This window comes from Mauremys mutica, unplaced genomic scaffold (assembly GCF_020497125.1).
Source record: "Mauremys mutica isolate MM-2020 ecotype Southern unplaced genomic scaffold, ASM2049712v1 001265F_np12_obj, whole genome shotgun sequence".
Lineage (NCBI taxonomy): Eukaryota > Metazoa > Chordata > Testudines > Geoemydidae > Mauremys > Mauremys mutica.
The window spans coordinates 63350-77466 of NW_025423150.1; the positions used below are offsets into that span (position 1 = coordinate 63350).

At 53.7% G+C, this 14117-nt stretch overlaps 3 non-coding genes across 3 annotated transcripts; 2 read left to right on the plus strand and 1 right to left on the minus strand.

The window, feature by feature from the left end:
* LOC123357958 lies at positions 1-164 on the minus strand. Its single transcript, XR_006575624.1, has one exon. It is a non-coding gene; the product is annotated as a U1 spliceosomal RNA (small nuclear RNA).
* Positions 165-1506: 1342 nt separating this feature from the next.
* Positions 1507-1588, plus strand: TRNAS-CGA. The gene has a single exon. It is a non-coding gene; the product is annotated as a tRNA-Ser (tRNA).
* A 1201-nt stretch (positions 1589-2789) lies between these two features.
* On the plus strand, positions 2790-2862 carry TRNAF-GAA. The gene has a single exon. It is a non-coding gene; the product is annotated as a tRNA-Phe (tRNA).
* The last annotated feature ends 11255 nt before the right edge of the window (positions 2863-14117 follow it).

Genomic DNA, 14117 nt, shown 5'->3' on the forward strand with positions numbered 1-14117 from the left:
CAGAGGAGAGCGCGAACGCAGTCCCCCACTACCACAAATTATGCAGTCGAGTTTCCCGCATTTGGGGAAATCGCAGGAGTCAACACACCCGCAGTGCAATGGATGAGCCTCACCCTGAGAAAACCACCTTCGTGATCATGGTATCTCCCCTGCCAGGTAAGTATGAGTTCCTGCTGCCCGGCCGCCGCCCGCCCTCGCTCGCCCCACACTTATAACACACGGGGCGGACCGCCGCGCCCCCACCGCCGGCCTCGCCCACACCGGCCCCCACTGCCGACAGCTGCCCCGACGCGGCCCCCTGAGACCGTCCCTTCCCCACGCCGAGCTCCCGGTGCCAAAGTCGGGCCCTGCCTGGCAGCCTGCGTCCGCTCCCACAATGCTCTGCTCGCACACAGATCTGCATACCCGCTCCCGCGGCTCCGCCCCTCCGCTCGGGCCCCTCCCCCTGCCCGCCCGGGCCGCCGCTCTTGCGTGCTCAGCTCTTTGAGCTCAGATGGGGTGTAGTGCTCAGATCGAGTGCGACAGACCTTAACTTTGCCATGTGAGGGGGCGGAGAAAAAAAAAAGCCGGCGGCAGAGCCAAAAAAAAAAGCCAGAGGCTCCGCCCCCCCCCCGGCGGCAGTGGCACAGCCCCGTCTCCACCCAACTCTCGGCTCCGACCCCCGATACACCCCCAGCTCCCCCATCCCCTCACTCCTGGGCCCAGCCTGTGCTCCGTGCTCTGCAGCCGAACCGTGCTCCAGGTCCCTCCTGCAGCTCCCGGGCAAGGGGCAAACCAGGCAGCCGGGCCCAGGCCCTCCCGGCAGGAGTGTGTCTGCCCCACGTGTGTCTCCGCCCCCCGCCCACATGGGTCCTGCCCGCTCCGCACTGCCCCCAGCCCCACTGCACTGCCCCGCAGGCTCCAGGGCTGGAGCAGCCTCCATGCTGCGCTCCCGGCCATGGCCATGGCCCGTGTGCACACCTGGGAGGGAGGAGGATGCCGCATGCTTGGGGAAGAGGCAGGGCCAGGCAGGGATTTGGGGAGGGATCCAATGGGGCAGTGAGGGGGTGGGGCTGGGGGCAGGGCCAGGGTGGGGATTTGGGGAGGGATCCAATGGGGGAAGGAGGGGGCAGAGTCGGGGGGGGCGAGTGTCCCTCCGGGCTCTGCCTGTGTGCCGGAGCAGACGGCAAAACTGTTTGTTTGTCCAGTGTCCCGACCAAGCATCGGTCGGGACGCAGGACAAACAAGCAAATATCGGGACAGTCCTGATAAAATCGGGACGTCTGGTCACCCTATGTCAGGCTTCAAGTTGAGAATCATTTCCCCTTCCCGCTCTGTGGGAGGGGAGACTGTTAAACACGCTCTCTGTGCGACTGCACATGGCTAAGCAAAGAGAACAAACCCGCAATCCCCCCTGTGCTTTGGGAGCCAGGTTTGCGGTGGGAATTCTGTAGTTAGATGATTTCATGCCTGGGCATTGTGATTCTTTGCCAGTTTCTCTGGCATTGGGGTAGTTTTGTGCTCACAGCTGTGATGGCCGAGTGGTTAAGGCGTTGGACTCGAAATCCAATAGGGTTCCCCTGCGCAGGTTCAAATCCTGCTCACAGTGAGGCCTGTGATTTAGCCAGTCTCTCACCCGGGCAATACCTCTGTACAGCTCCCTGAGACACTCTCAATTCTCTCCACACCCCAAATAAATCCTTTTCTGCTCCTTTCCTAGAGATCCCTGGGACACCCCCTCACACTGTGTCCCTGAGGGGTCTGGCAAACTCTCAGCACCTGAAGCCTCTGCCACTCACCTGGTGCCCCATAGATCAGCCATAGCCCTGGTTCTGCTCCTCTCTCTAGAGTGCGAAAGGAGCCAAGTCAGCGACTCCATGGGAGCTATGGGGCTGCAGAACCAACAATTAAAAAATAGGTGCTCAGTGCCCACTGGCAGCCAGATCTCCCTGCCCCCTTCAACTACAGGCCTTGCTGACAAGCTTCTCCTCTTCCCCTTCAGCACCTCCCACTTGCCAGTGATCAGCTGTTCAGTGGGGGAGAGGAGGAGAGATGGGAAGATGTGGGAGAGGGAGAGGAATGGGGTGAGCTGGGACAGGGGTGGGGGATTGCGGGAAGGGGTGGAGTGGGGGCAGGGCCTGGGGAGGAAAGGGGGGATTTGTCCCAGACCCCGGATCCCTCTAGGGTCGGCCCTGAAGGGAAGCACTGACTATCACAGTGACAATACAACTGACCAGCATTGCGGGGGAGGCTGAGGGAGATCCGCACTCACCAGGTCTCTTCTCTCCCCCACGGTGAGCCAGACACTGCTCTCTCCTGGCTCTCACTCTAGCAGCTGGACGCCAAGGAGCCATTTCCCCACAGGAAGTGCATTGAGTGCCCCTGTGGTGCTGGGGGCTGGCGCTGCTGCTGCCTGTGGTGCTGGCAGGGGGGCTGATGTCTGCACAGACTCTCAGCTGCCAGGCCGGAGGGGGCACTTGGGACCTTACCAGACTGGGTCAGTGAAGACGGGGGGTTGACAGAGCAATACAGACGCTCTCCAGAGCACGGAGCAGCATCTGCCCATGCAGCCAGGCAATGAGCATTTCCCACAGCCTGGAGCCGAGGGGGAGGTGGCAGCTGCTGTTCCAGCTCCTCGGGGACAGGCCCTGTCAGCCAACAGCCACTTCTTACTCCCCACAGCTAAGGGCGCCGGGTTCCTCCGGTGGGGGTGTGGAGCAGCCGTTCGTTTTCCTGTTCTTTTTGTGTGCAACTGCTGACAAAAACATCCCAGACAGACAAGGAGCAGGCCAGACGACTATCACATGGCTGCCAAAGTAGCTCAGTTGGGAGAGCGTTAGACTGAAGATCTAAAGGTCCCTGGTTCAATCCTGGGCTTTGGTAGGTCCTCTGATCCCCTTTGTGCAGGAGGTGGCTTGTTCTCTGGGAGCACAGCCGTAGGCAGCTGGTTGGTATAACTTTTGGTGGTGCCCCCCCCGCTGCCGCCCTGGAAGCCGATATAAAATGAAGCTACAATGCGTTGGCACCACAAGATTACAATGGTCAATTAAAAGTGGAAAGTCAGAAGCAGCACTTGCCTGCTTCAATATACGACATTATATTTTGTTGCACCTGTTTTGACAAAGTGGGAATGTTCTTAATGTTTTCTCTGAATACTGTGTGTGTGCCTCAGTTTCCCCTGCAAGGTGCCAGTTGAAGGTGTTGGGGACAAAGAGATCAGTTGGCCTCCTTGTCCGGAAGAGACACAAAGGTCAGAGGAAGGAGTGTCAGTTTGGAGCTGGATGGGGAAATGGGGAGAGGCCCAGAACTTGGGTCTGGGCTCCCCAATCCCCCAAGATGGGCCTGACTGAGGGGTCCTGTTTTCTGTACCTACACGCTCTGTTTTAGACTGTGATCCTGTCGTCTAATAAACTTTCTGTTTTACTGGCTGGCTGAGGGTCACCTCTGACTGCAGAGTTGGGGTGCAGGTACCTTTGGTTGCCCCAGGACCTGCCTGGGCAGACTCGCTGCGGAAAGCGCATGGTGTGGAGGGGCTGAATGCTCCGAGGTCAGACCCAGGAGGGTGTAAGCTTCTTGCCCTGGAGACAGTCTGCTCAGAGAGAGGAGGCTCCCCCAGAGTCCTGACTGGCTTTGTATGGAGTTGTTCCAAAGCATCCCAGCATCCCCTTCCATACCATGCGCTTCTTGGAAGTCCGCACAGGCACTGACACTCCCTCCTCTGGCCTTTGTCTCTTTTCCAGGCATTAGGAGGCCACCTGATCTCTCTGTTCTCCAACACCTTCAGTTGGCAGCTTGCAGGAGAGCGGCCCAGGCCATCAGTTGCCTGGAGACAGGGTTGCAGCCATTCTCTGTGCAGACAGCATCACACTGGCCCTCTAGGGCTCTACAACAATCACACCCCCTTATCCATTCAGCTCGATCCTTGAGAAATGCACAGGGGAAACTGAGGCACCCACACAGGATTCAGAGAAAACATTAAGAACATTCTTACTTAGTAACACCTGTATACAACTAGTTATACACTTTAAAGGGTGTAAAATAATCAAGTATGGTGCTAAACACAATGATACGCCAAACTGACCATCAAATTTAAGTTGCACGGTTTTCCCCTCAGGTGAGGGCTCTGGGGTGGGGCTGGGGATGAGGGGTTCACAGTGCAGGAGGGTGCTCAGGGTTGGGGTACTGGGGTTGCAGGCTCTGGGGTGGGGAAGGGCTGGGGATAAGGAACTTGGGGTACAGACAGGCTACCCCAGGGCTAGGGCCAGAGAGGACCCCCTGGCACCACACTCACTCTGCACCACGGTCACTGCACATGCTCCTAGGGCCTCTCTCAGGTCCAGAAAGCCCACTCACCTCCCCTACGGTGGGTACCGGGGGTGGGGGTTGTTGCCGTCACACGTGCCCTCCCCTGCTGCTGCCTCTCACCATAGCCTCACTGGTGCAGGAGTGAGGACTGCAGGGTGGTGGCTGGGGGGGGCAGGGTCTCACAAAATTCACCCAAGCCCCAGCTGCTCAGGTCTAGGAAGCCCCCCTCCCCCATCTCCCCTGTGGTGGGTGGGTGGGTGCTGGAGGGGGGGACTGCCAGCACATGTGGCTTCCTGCCTCCCCTGCTGCAGCCTGCTGCCCCTCACCATAGCTTCACTGGGGATGGGGCTGCCCCTTGCCCAGCGTGGGGCAGGAGTGGGGGCTGCAGGGGGGGGAGGAGGGGCGGATCACAGGGTCAAGCCTCACAGAAGCCCCAGCAGCTGCTCCGGTGAGTGAGGTCCACTCCAGATGTCCATCTCCTGGCTGGAAGTCCCCTTGGTGTCTCCTCCAGGTGGGTGGTGGGGATGGGAGAGAGGGCTCCCAAGCACATGTCTGCCTCCTCCCCACTCCTCTCTCCCCCTTCCCCTTCGCCTCCTGAGGGGCTCCAACAGTCTGCCGGCCGCTGCTCTCTATAGCCTTAGGCAGAAGCAGCGGCAGGCAGCCGGCAGCACAAGCAAGGGACGGAGGCACCGGCTGTTTTTTTTCAGGCAGGGAAGCTCTGAGGCGGGGGCGGGGGGCGGGGATGCTCTGGGACGGGGCGGGGGGGCCACGGGCCCGCTCCAGGCAGGGTCAGGGGAGAAACCCAGCTCCAAATATTGGTGGAGCACAGCCCCCAGCCTTGAATATTCCTGGTGCTCGGGCACTACGAGCCCATATAACCTGCTGCCCCTGCACACGTCCACACTACATGCTGTTCACAGCAACAGATACTTTGAGAAACCCGCTGGGTTAAGCAGGCCTTTTCCAAACGGACATTGGCCCAAAGTCTGCCTCAATTCAGCTGGATTGGGACAGGCCTTGTATCACAGGAGTGGTTCACACCTGATTTGCCCAGAGGCCTCGGGGGAGGTGTGGTGAGATAGGATAAGTAGGAATCAACAACAATGAAGTTAAAGGCAATGGTGAAAAACCCTCATCTTGCCGGTTCAACAAGCCTGTTCTGTTCATTCGCTCTGAAGCATCTGGCACTGGTCACTCTCAGCAGCACACTGGGCTGGATGGGACCATTGGTCTGACCCAGTTGACCAGTCTTGGGTTCTTTAGTTAAGCCATCGATGGCCTTGTCTACACTGGCAAGGTTTATACTGCACAGTAAAGCTGCTTTCTGCGGTGTAAACTGTCTGAGGTGTGCACACGGCCAAGCCACTTAGTGCACAGAAACTGCACAATTGCAGCACTGTAAAAAAAACACCCTGACGAGAGGTGTTACAGCTCTCTGCCAGGGGCTACTGTGCCGCGGTACCAGTGTAGACACCTGGTCGATTACAGCGCTGCAGCTGGCCTCGGGTAGGTGTCCCACAATCCCTGCTCTCTCCTCTCTGGTCATCAGTTTGAACTGCACTGCCCTCAGGTGACCAACCGTGAGACCCCACCCCTTCAATTCCTTGGGAATTTTGAATGTCCCACTTCCCACAGAGACCTGATTATGTTTACAGAACCATCCTGAAATTAGAGCAGGATATTTTAAAGTTTTGTCCTGTAGTAAAGTGACACAATTCAAACCTGTCGGCACAGAGGAGAAAGCACTCCTTCATTTCATAAGTTATTGCTACTGATCTCATGGCCAAACTTCCTTTTCTCCGTGCTGCTCCCAGCACTTTAGGGAGTTTTTCCTTTTCTCGCTTCCAGCTGTGGTGATGGGACTGCTGCAGCTCCCCGGATGGCCAGCTTTGCTCTTTCACTTACATCCTTCACTTCTTTGGCTTGAAGCTGTGTTTGCCACCAGTTTAATCCATAGCTGAGACCGCAGGTACAGCAGCTAGTTTCAAAGGTTCAATTCCCATTGCCATCAGTGGGAGGTTATCACAGGGCTGCAGGATTTTTTTTAACTTCTCTTCCTGCTCAAGCCTTTAATCATTCCTGTGGCTCTTCTCTGAACCCTCTGCAATTTACCAGGAAAGCGGCCAACCCATCAACCAACCAACCAAACCAAACCAGGCTGTTCTGATGATTTTAACAATTCTATTTACTTCCAAATACAAATCAGATCTTTCTAGTCACCCAAGAGTTCCACTTAAGGGCTTTTTGTTTTCTAGTTCCAGTCAGATCCTGTGCAACAGCATCATTGTTAACTCACACTTTGGTCAACTTCACGTTCACAGGGTCACAAAGTTGGCAGGTCCAAGTCTTTCCTCCCACATGCTCTCACTGGAGGAAGCCTCCTTGGCTTCAGCAGCTCCTCAGAACGACCCTGGACCTTTCAGCCCCGTCCCACCCCAAAACCTTCCTGTCGTGAGTCCATCTGAATCAGACACCTGGGAAAGCCGAACACCCCCCGAAGGGGAGTCCTGCACCCCCAACTTCCACAGTCACCAGTGACTCTCAGCCAGCGTTGTAAAACAGAAGCTTTATTAGTGGTCTGGAATCCAGCCTGGGAAAGTTCTGTGTTAGCACAGGAAGCAGGATGATTCAGCAACGTCCATCTTGGGGAGACCCAAACCTCAGAGCCTGGGTTCTTCCCTTGGGTCCCCAAACCAGCAGACTCCTTGCTCCCAAAAGCCCAACTCAGCCAGGCCCGTTTGCCCTCTTCTGTCCTTTGTTCTGTTTCCCTGGCAACCTGCTAACCTGACCTCCACATCATTCTTTGTTCTCCAACTCGTCAGCCGTTAGTCACCAGCTGGCCTCTGTTGATGCCTAGTCAGCGGAGAGTTTTGAGCCACCGCGCAACCCTATAGTAGCGCGAGTGTGGGTTGCTTAGGAGACAGAATTTGAGGTGGCCATTGTGTCTGGGCCAAGTGCGCAGCTGGACAGGAAGCCGACACATGAAACTGTAAACACTCGTTGTCCCACCACTTGAGATTTCTGTGGTCCCAAGAATCTTTTGAGGGTTGTTTCTCAATGCCCCCTCCCTTTTACCTTTTGTGTCCATGTACCCCCATGAGCCACGGGCCTGGGGGAATAGAGATGGCCACATAGCCAGTACAGGCGGAAGGTGCTTGACATTCCATGCAGAGCCAGGGGGTCAGAGGACGGCTGACGGTTGGCAGGGGCCAGAGCTGGGGTGTGAGGGGCGTTGAATACTGGCAGTGTTAGCCCCCAGGAGGAAAGGGCTTGGGTAGTGGAGACCCTGGGGGGGGAGCTACTGCCTATGCAGCCAGAGTGCCAGCAAGCTAGGGGCTAGGGGGATCGAGGGGGGGGCCAGGCAGGTGCTGACCCTAAGCAAGGGCGGGGGGGGGGGTGAGAAAAGGTGGGGCAATTTGCGCTCCAGGCCCCGCAGGGGCCCTGTGGAGTGTAGATATCGCTCTGGGTTTTCGGACGTGTTTGCACATTTGGCTGGTGAGTACAAGCCCCATTATCTCGTGGCCGGCAAATTTGGAAAAAAAGCCGCGATTGGCTTGTAGGAGTATTAGGCTTTGGGCTTCTAGCTCTGCCGCCACATCAATTCTTTGGCAGCCAATTTCGGTGGCGGGTCCTTCCCACCTCTCCGAGAGGGACCCACCGCTGAAGAAAACACTGCCCTGCCCCAGAACCCCCTGAAACCTTTTATTATACGTGGGCGGCCCATTGGGCCAGGTCGGAGATGTGGTGGTACTCTCTCCCATCCCTTGTGGAGGGCTGGCCTGGTGGTCGGCAGTTGCCAGTTCCCCTGAATGTTACTTCATTCACACCTGGCAGATGGTCACCCCACCATTTGGACCGTTCCTGATGTAGATAATCGTGCATAACAAGAATTGAGGGGGGAAAGACTGAAGAGGACTGATACACAAATTAATGCAAAAACGTTCAGAAAAATTCCCACTTCGTCATCAGGGGTTTGTCAGTGGGGTCTGAGCTGGGCTTCAGCGCAGCACAGGGAAGTAAAGTGGGGTAGGTTTCCCTTTGGAAAAATTAAAACAGCAAAACATTCCCCCTGTGGCTTCCCGCAAAAAGGCCTTTCATTTATTCCTTAACACCACCCATTGAAAATATCTGCCACCCCTGATCTGGCCCGCACACAGACCCCCTCATCCCAATGTCAGATTTTTAACTTTTCTTATTGTTTCCTTTGGCCTTGGTGCAAACATTGTTTCCACTCAAAATGATCGCAGGGCTTTTAAAATGGAGAGTGAGTAGACGAGATAACAAACTAAATTCGCAAACCCAAAGAACGAAACCGCTATCATGAACTGGTCAGTAGAGTTACCATTAATGCAGAAAGCAAGAAGCAGCAAAATAAATTCATCAAAACATAGAACTGGTTATGAGCTTATTTACTTTGGTCTATAATAAGTGAACAAGACGCAAAGGACCTGAAGTGTTTCCATCCCTGCCAATAACACCCCCTGCTCGGCGCAATCAGGTTGGTAGAGCGCCATGGAAGGGGACAGGGTAGAGGCTGAGGGTGTGACGTCAACCAGGAGAGCCGCAAAGGGATGGCCCAGTGTCACCGTGTGGAGGATCACTGTCAGCCGAAGCAACTGATTTCAGCCCTCTCATATTTTTGGAGCTGGAGAGCCTCCCAACAGTAAGGGAGCCTGTACCGCTACTCAAACCACATTCTCCCCCGTAACACTAGATACAACACACACCACACACCACCGCGTTAGCCTGGTGTTGTGAGGCCACTTGAGGAACAGGAGTGTAGATTAGTTGGATGATAGATGATAGAAAAAACCCCTTTTCCACTGCCCTGCTAAGGTAATAAAGGACAAAAGAAGCAAACAAAGAGAAAGGAGGAAGGGATGGAAGGTGGGAGGATAAAGTGTGAAATCAAAAAGGGAACAAAACCCTAATGTTCCCGGTGGTTTCTAAGGGACAAAATCCCAGGTGCGGGAATAAAATTCTGCCCGTAGTCCTTAAGTTCGTGTTTTCCCTGCCTAGAATTTCAACCTGTCACCAGATGGGATCAGGACTGAACAGGTTTTCCAAACCTCAAGGAGGGCTCGTATCTTATGAACAGGGATCACGTCTGTTTTCTAGTAAAATTAGGAATATGGAAAGAAGGGTAGGAGAAAACTCGAAAGAGATTGTGTTGCCTGGCCTGCGCGCTCATGTAGCGTGAGCACCCGACATTACTCTCGTGTCAGTCACCATCAAAGAGTAGACCTGAGCGAGATAAAGGGAGACTTGCATGAAGCACAAGAGGCCACAGGGGGTCTCTGATGGTTTTAGACCCTAGCCCTCGCGCCCTGTCCTGCCTGGACTGATGTCAGCATTCTCTGATCTGTGAGGTCACCACCCTCATCCCTACCTACCTTTTGACCAATAGTCTGAGCACGTCCTGGCCAAAAGGGCCCTTTGATGATGGTCACTGCCACACCCCTCCTGCTTGCTGTGCCAGATGTTCCTTGCCCCTGGCCAGGCACTTTGATGAGGTGTTTGAGCTCTACTCCCTGTGGATCACCCACCACTCGAATGGAGCATTCGTTCTAGAGCAGAAAGCAGTGTAGTTTTGGAGCATTCATCTGTACAAATTTTGTTACAGGTCTGAACTGTAGTTTAGGCAAGATCAATTTATGAATATAAGGTTGACAGCTAGTCCTCGTAGGGTCCCAGTACAGACACCACTAGTTACCTGTTTCCACCCTGAAAACTGACCATTTAGTCCTACCCTTTTGTTTCCTATCTTTTAACCAGTTATTGATCCATGGTCTGTGAGGACCTTCCCCGGAGGTGAAAAGTAAGCCGGTATGTTCCGGTTATGGTGGTACCGGCAAGAGGCTGTATGCTGTGCCAGCCCGGCCCGGCTTCCCCAGGTGGGTGATTTAAAGGGCCAAGGGCTCCTCTTCCAGCGGCCCGGAGCCCTGGGCCCTTTAAATAGCCCTCTGTGCCCCCCCTGCCGGTGCACCGGGGAGCAAATCACTGCCATAGATGCTGCTCTCTTCCACTCTGCCAACACTGAGCAGGTTGCGGATGAAGCTTCCTTACAGTTGTGGGGGGGACACCGTTGTCCAAACTGTTGGGGGCTAAACCCCCCCCCATGACACCCCTTCCCTAAGGACCCCCACTCACACCACCTCTCCCCCGAGGCCACCAACCACTGACGCCCTCTTCCCAAAGGCTGCACCCTTCCCCTTTCCATCATTTGTCCTAACAGCCAGTAAAGAGTGGTGTAAACAGTAAACCCCCTGTTCCAGCACCCCTGACACAGAGCTAAGCACGGGCTAGCTGTCGTTGTGTAGCTCGTGTGTGTGTGTGATCGTGTGTGTGTGTGTGTGTGTGAGTGTGACAGAGAGTGCTGTGCTGAGCTGAGGCCAGTGGAGAAGAAGGGGGGTTGATGTCGGGGCTGTCCCCTGACCCAGGAACTGGTTGCTTCCAGCAGCTGTCTGAACTTAGAGACAGTGTGCGACAACACTCACTCTTCCGCAACACACACACTGTCTCTCCCCCCCCACACACACACACACACTCTACCCCACCGACGCACTTTGCAGTTTGAAAAAGCAGCTGGCAATCTAGTAGGATGCCCATGGAACAAATCGGGATAGAAACCTGCATCATGTGATGCTGTACCAGCCCGTGAGGCATTGCAAACCCTTCCCAAAAGCACCTGCAGCCAGCTGCACAGTGGGATAGCGACCCACAATGCACTGCATCTCTGTGCAAATACAAGAGATGCTTCGCATGGATGTTTGCTCTGGATGACACCAGGGGTAATAGCGGTGGACATGCAACAGCTGTTCAATTAAAAACACTTTAACAACTAATGCCAGGTTACTCTTTCATGTAGCCATAGCTTAAGAGTTGAAACAAGGACCCAGCTCCATGTGAAATAAAACCAACCAACTTCTCTAGTAATTGGCAGGATTTGAACCTGCACAGGGAGACCCCAATGGATTTCTTGCCGTCGCCTTAACCACTCAGGCCCAACTACTTGCTGGATTTGCTGGCTCTCACTGTACTCTAGTGAGTGATCATCAGTTACAGTGGTTTCCTGAAACCAGCTTCCACAACACACATCACTGCTGTGCCCTTGTGTGTAAGAGTGTCCCATGGCTGATACATGCAAGAATTCCTGCTCCTTTCCCTTCTTGCTGGAGCATGAGGAGAGTGTGTTTGTAGTTAATGATGTTGCTGTAGATTGTTGTCCATTTCCTGCCTTGATCATTCAGACAGGTCCATTTCCCGTTATATCCCCAGTTACATCAGTGATTGCGATAGCAGGGGGCAGGTTTTCTCCGCGGGCACTGAGCTTTGCCAGGGGTTGGGTGGCTCCTTTCTTTCCTCACCCTGGTATAAACTCAGCTTTTTTTTTATTCCCATCCTTGTTGTTTCAAGGAATAACAACAGACTGACCAATAAAAGAGGTGAACCAGGGTGGGTCTCAAGGGGGGGCAGAGAGGTGGGGGCGATGGGCAGGTCATGGTCTAAGGGCGAGGGGGCAGAGAGGTGTAGGCAGCGTCGAGGGCCAGGCAGGTCTCAGGGGAGGGGGCGGGCAGCAGGGCACAGAACATGGGGTAGGGGGTGGGAGAGGCGCGAGGAGGCCTCTGGGGGAGGAGAGGAGCGATTTGCGTCCAGCAGGCCTCAGCCAAAGAGCTGGGTGTGAGAAGTGGCCAGATGGAGATTAGTTAGGGTGGAGCACAGGGGGGGCCTCGGTGGGAGAGAGAACGAGGGAAGGGGGTGGAGTGGGGGGACAGCACCACGGTCTGGGCAGGGGCAGCCCACAGGATTCATGTGGCCTGGGGCAAAACAATTTTGGGGGCCCCGTCCCATAAAAACCAAACAGTTCTGCAATACGATAGAAATCCTGTATTCTCCTGGGGGCCCTGCAGGGCCTGGGGCAACTTGCCCCACCTGCCCCCCCTCTGGGCGGCCCTGACCTCAGCCTCTCCTCGTAATGTCCCCTGCCCACCGATAGCATTTTTTGTTGCCCTCCCCTAGACTCTCTCCAAATTTGTTTCTGTAGTGGGGGGGGAGGGGGAACTGGACGCAATGCTCCAGAGGTGGCCCTCACCAGTGCTGACTAGTGGGGGAATAATCACTTCCATCGATCTGCTGGCTATACGCTCCCTACTAATCCAGCCCATTATGAGCCAGTTTACCTATATTGGAATGAAGACACAGCAATATTTGATTCAGTGGGTCCTGTCCATTCAGGAGGTTATTTCCCACCTATTCATAAATAATGTAGCTGCTATATCGGTGGGGATGTGAGATGTCCCATACCGCTGCAGTTAACCCATCTCCCCGTGAGAGGTGGTACTTAGCTATGTCAAGTGGGGGGAAGCTATGCTGAGTGGTTGTGCGCAAGCTGTGGTGGTCTACAGGTGTATATAAAGTTCAATCAAACCCCATTGTTAAAACCCATGTGGTCTGGGAAATAGAAAAGGAGCTCTCTGAGGCTGAGGCTGTCTTTCAAAATACTAAAGATTACGGACTTGCCTAAGCTGATGTCAGGGGGTTATAGCTCAGTGGTAGTGTGTTAGACTTTCAGATCAAGTGGTCCTTGGTGATTCAAATATCCAAGTGCTCCCTTACAAGCTCTGTTTTCTTCAATGAAAATAATTCTATTTCTAGTATGCTCAGGAGCTCCCCTAAAATAGGGATCCCTAAAATGAATGGACACACTCAAAGTTCTCCTGGGCCAATGCATCTAAATCCTAGCAAACATGTCCCTCAGCGGAAATCTGTTCCAATCCTAGAAGTTTCTAGGTTTGTTTTCATAAACTATACTCAACAGGCACATGTTAGACACATTTGCAGGTGCCTTGAGTCTCCATGGGCTACAATGTGCAGAAGAACAAGAACCACATCCTCTTGGGAGGAATGGACTAGTTCTGTATTACATTTGGTATGTAAGTTGCCATTGGGACTGAAAACTCTACTGGAGGTGGACAGGAGCCAGTTACAAAAACTGATAATTAAACCAAGATTTACCAAACTCCCAGTTACTCATTCATGCCTCTGTTTGTGCACACGGCAGCAGTTGGGGCTCTAATAAATGGCAACCTTCCTTTAACACAGATTGTGGTTCCTTGTGACTTTTCAAGATACATTCAAATGGCAGCTGTTTTAGGTCATGTGGTGCTGGTTCATGAGCAGCAGCTGTGTCTCTCTGTACGTTTACTTACTGTAGAGCTGGGGTGTGTCTGCCCATACAAGTAATATGCAGGAGTCAGTGTAGTACCAGCCAGTTAATTGCACAGTCTCACTTTCTGGTCTCATTTGATTCTTTTGGGTAGAAAGAGCAACGGTTTGGTGGGTTTTTGTTTTTTTCCCCTTCGTTTTTATCCGAAGGACTGTGTGATCCTTGAGCATGTTAGTTTAAGTTCCCTGTGGGGTCAGGAAAATTCCATCTCCTTGAAATAGATGGGGAAGTGACCTGTTTGTGATAACCTAAAATAAAGGAGCTTTTGTAAAGCAATTTTGCCTTTAACTATACTGGTTATTAAGATAGTAAATAATAAATTCCACAGGCAGGCACCAGGCCAGGATCTAATGATGGGGCCAGGATCCATAAATTACAGAAGAAACAAACTCTTGGGAAGTAGCAGAAATTTGTCCCCCAAACCTTTCATTGTTCTCATATGCTCTTCAGGGATTCTCTTCTAGAGGGCAGAGTTAAGGTTTATCTGGGCATATAACCTCACTCTGTATTCCTTGTTTTTCCAGAGTTTGAGTTTTACTGAACTAAGTGTTCTGGAAGGTAAGAGATATACACAGTCAAAGTTTAACTCTATGTTAACAAAGGTTTT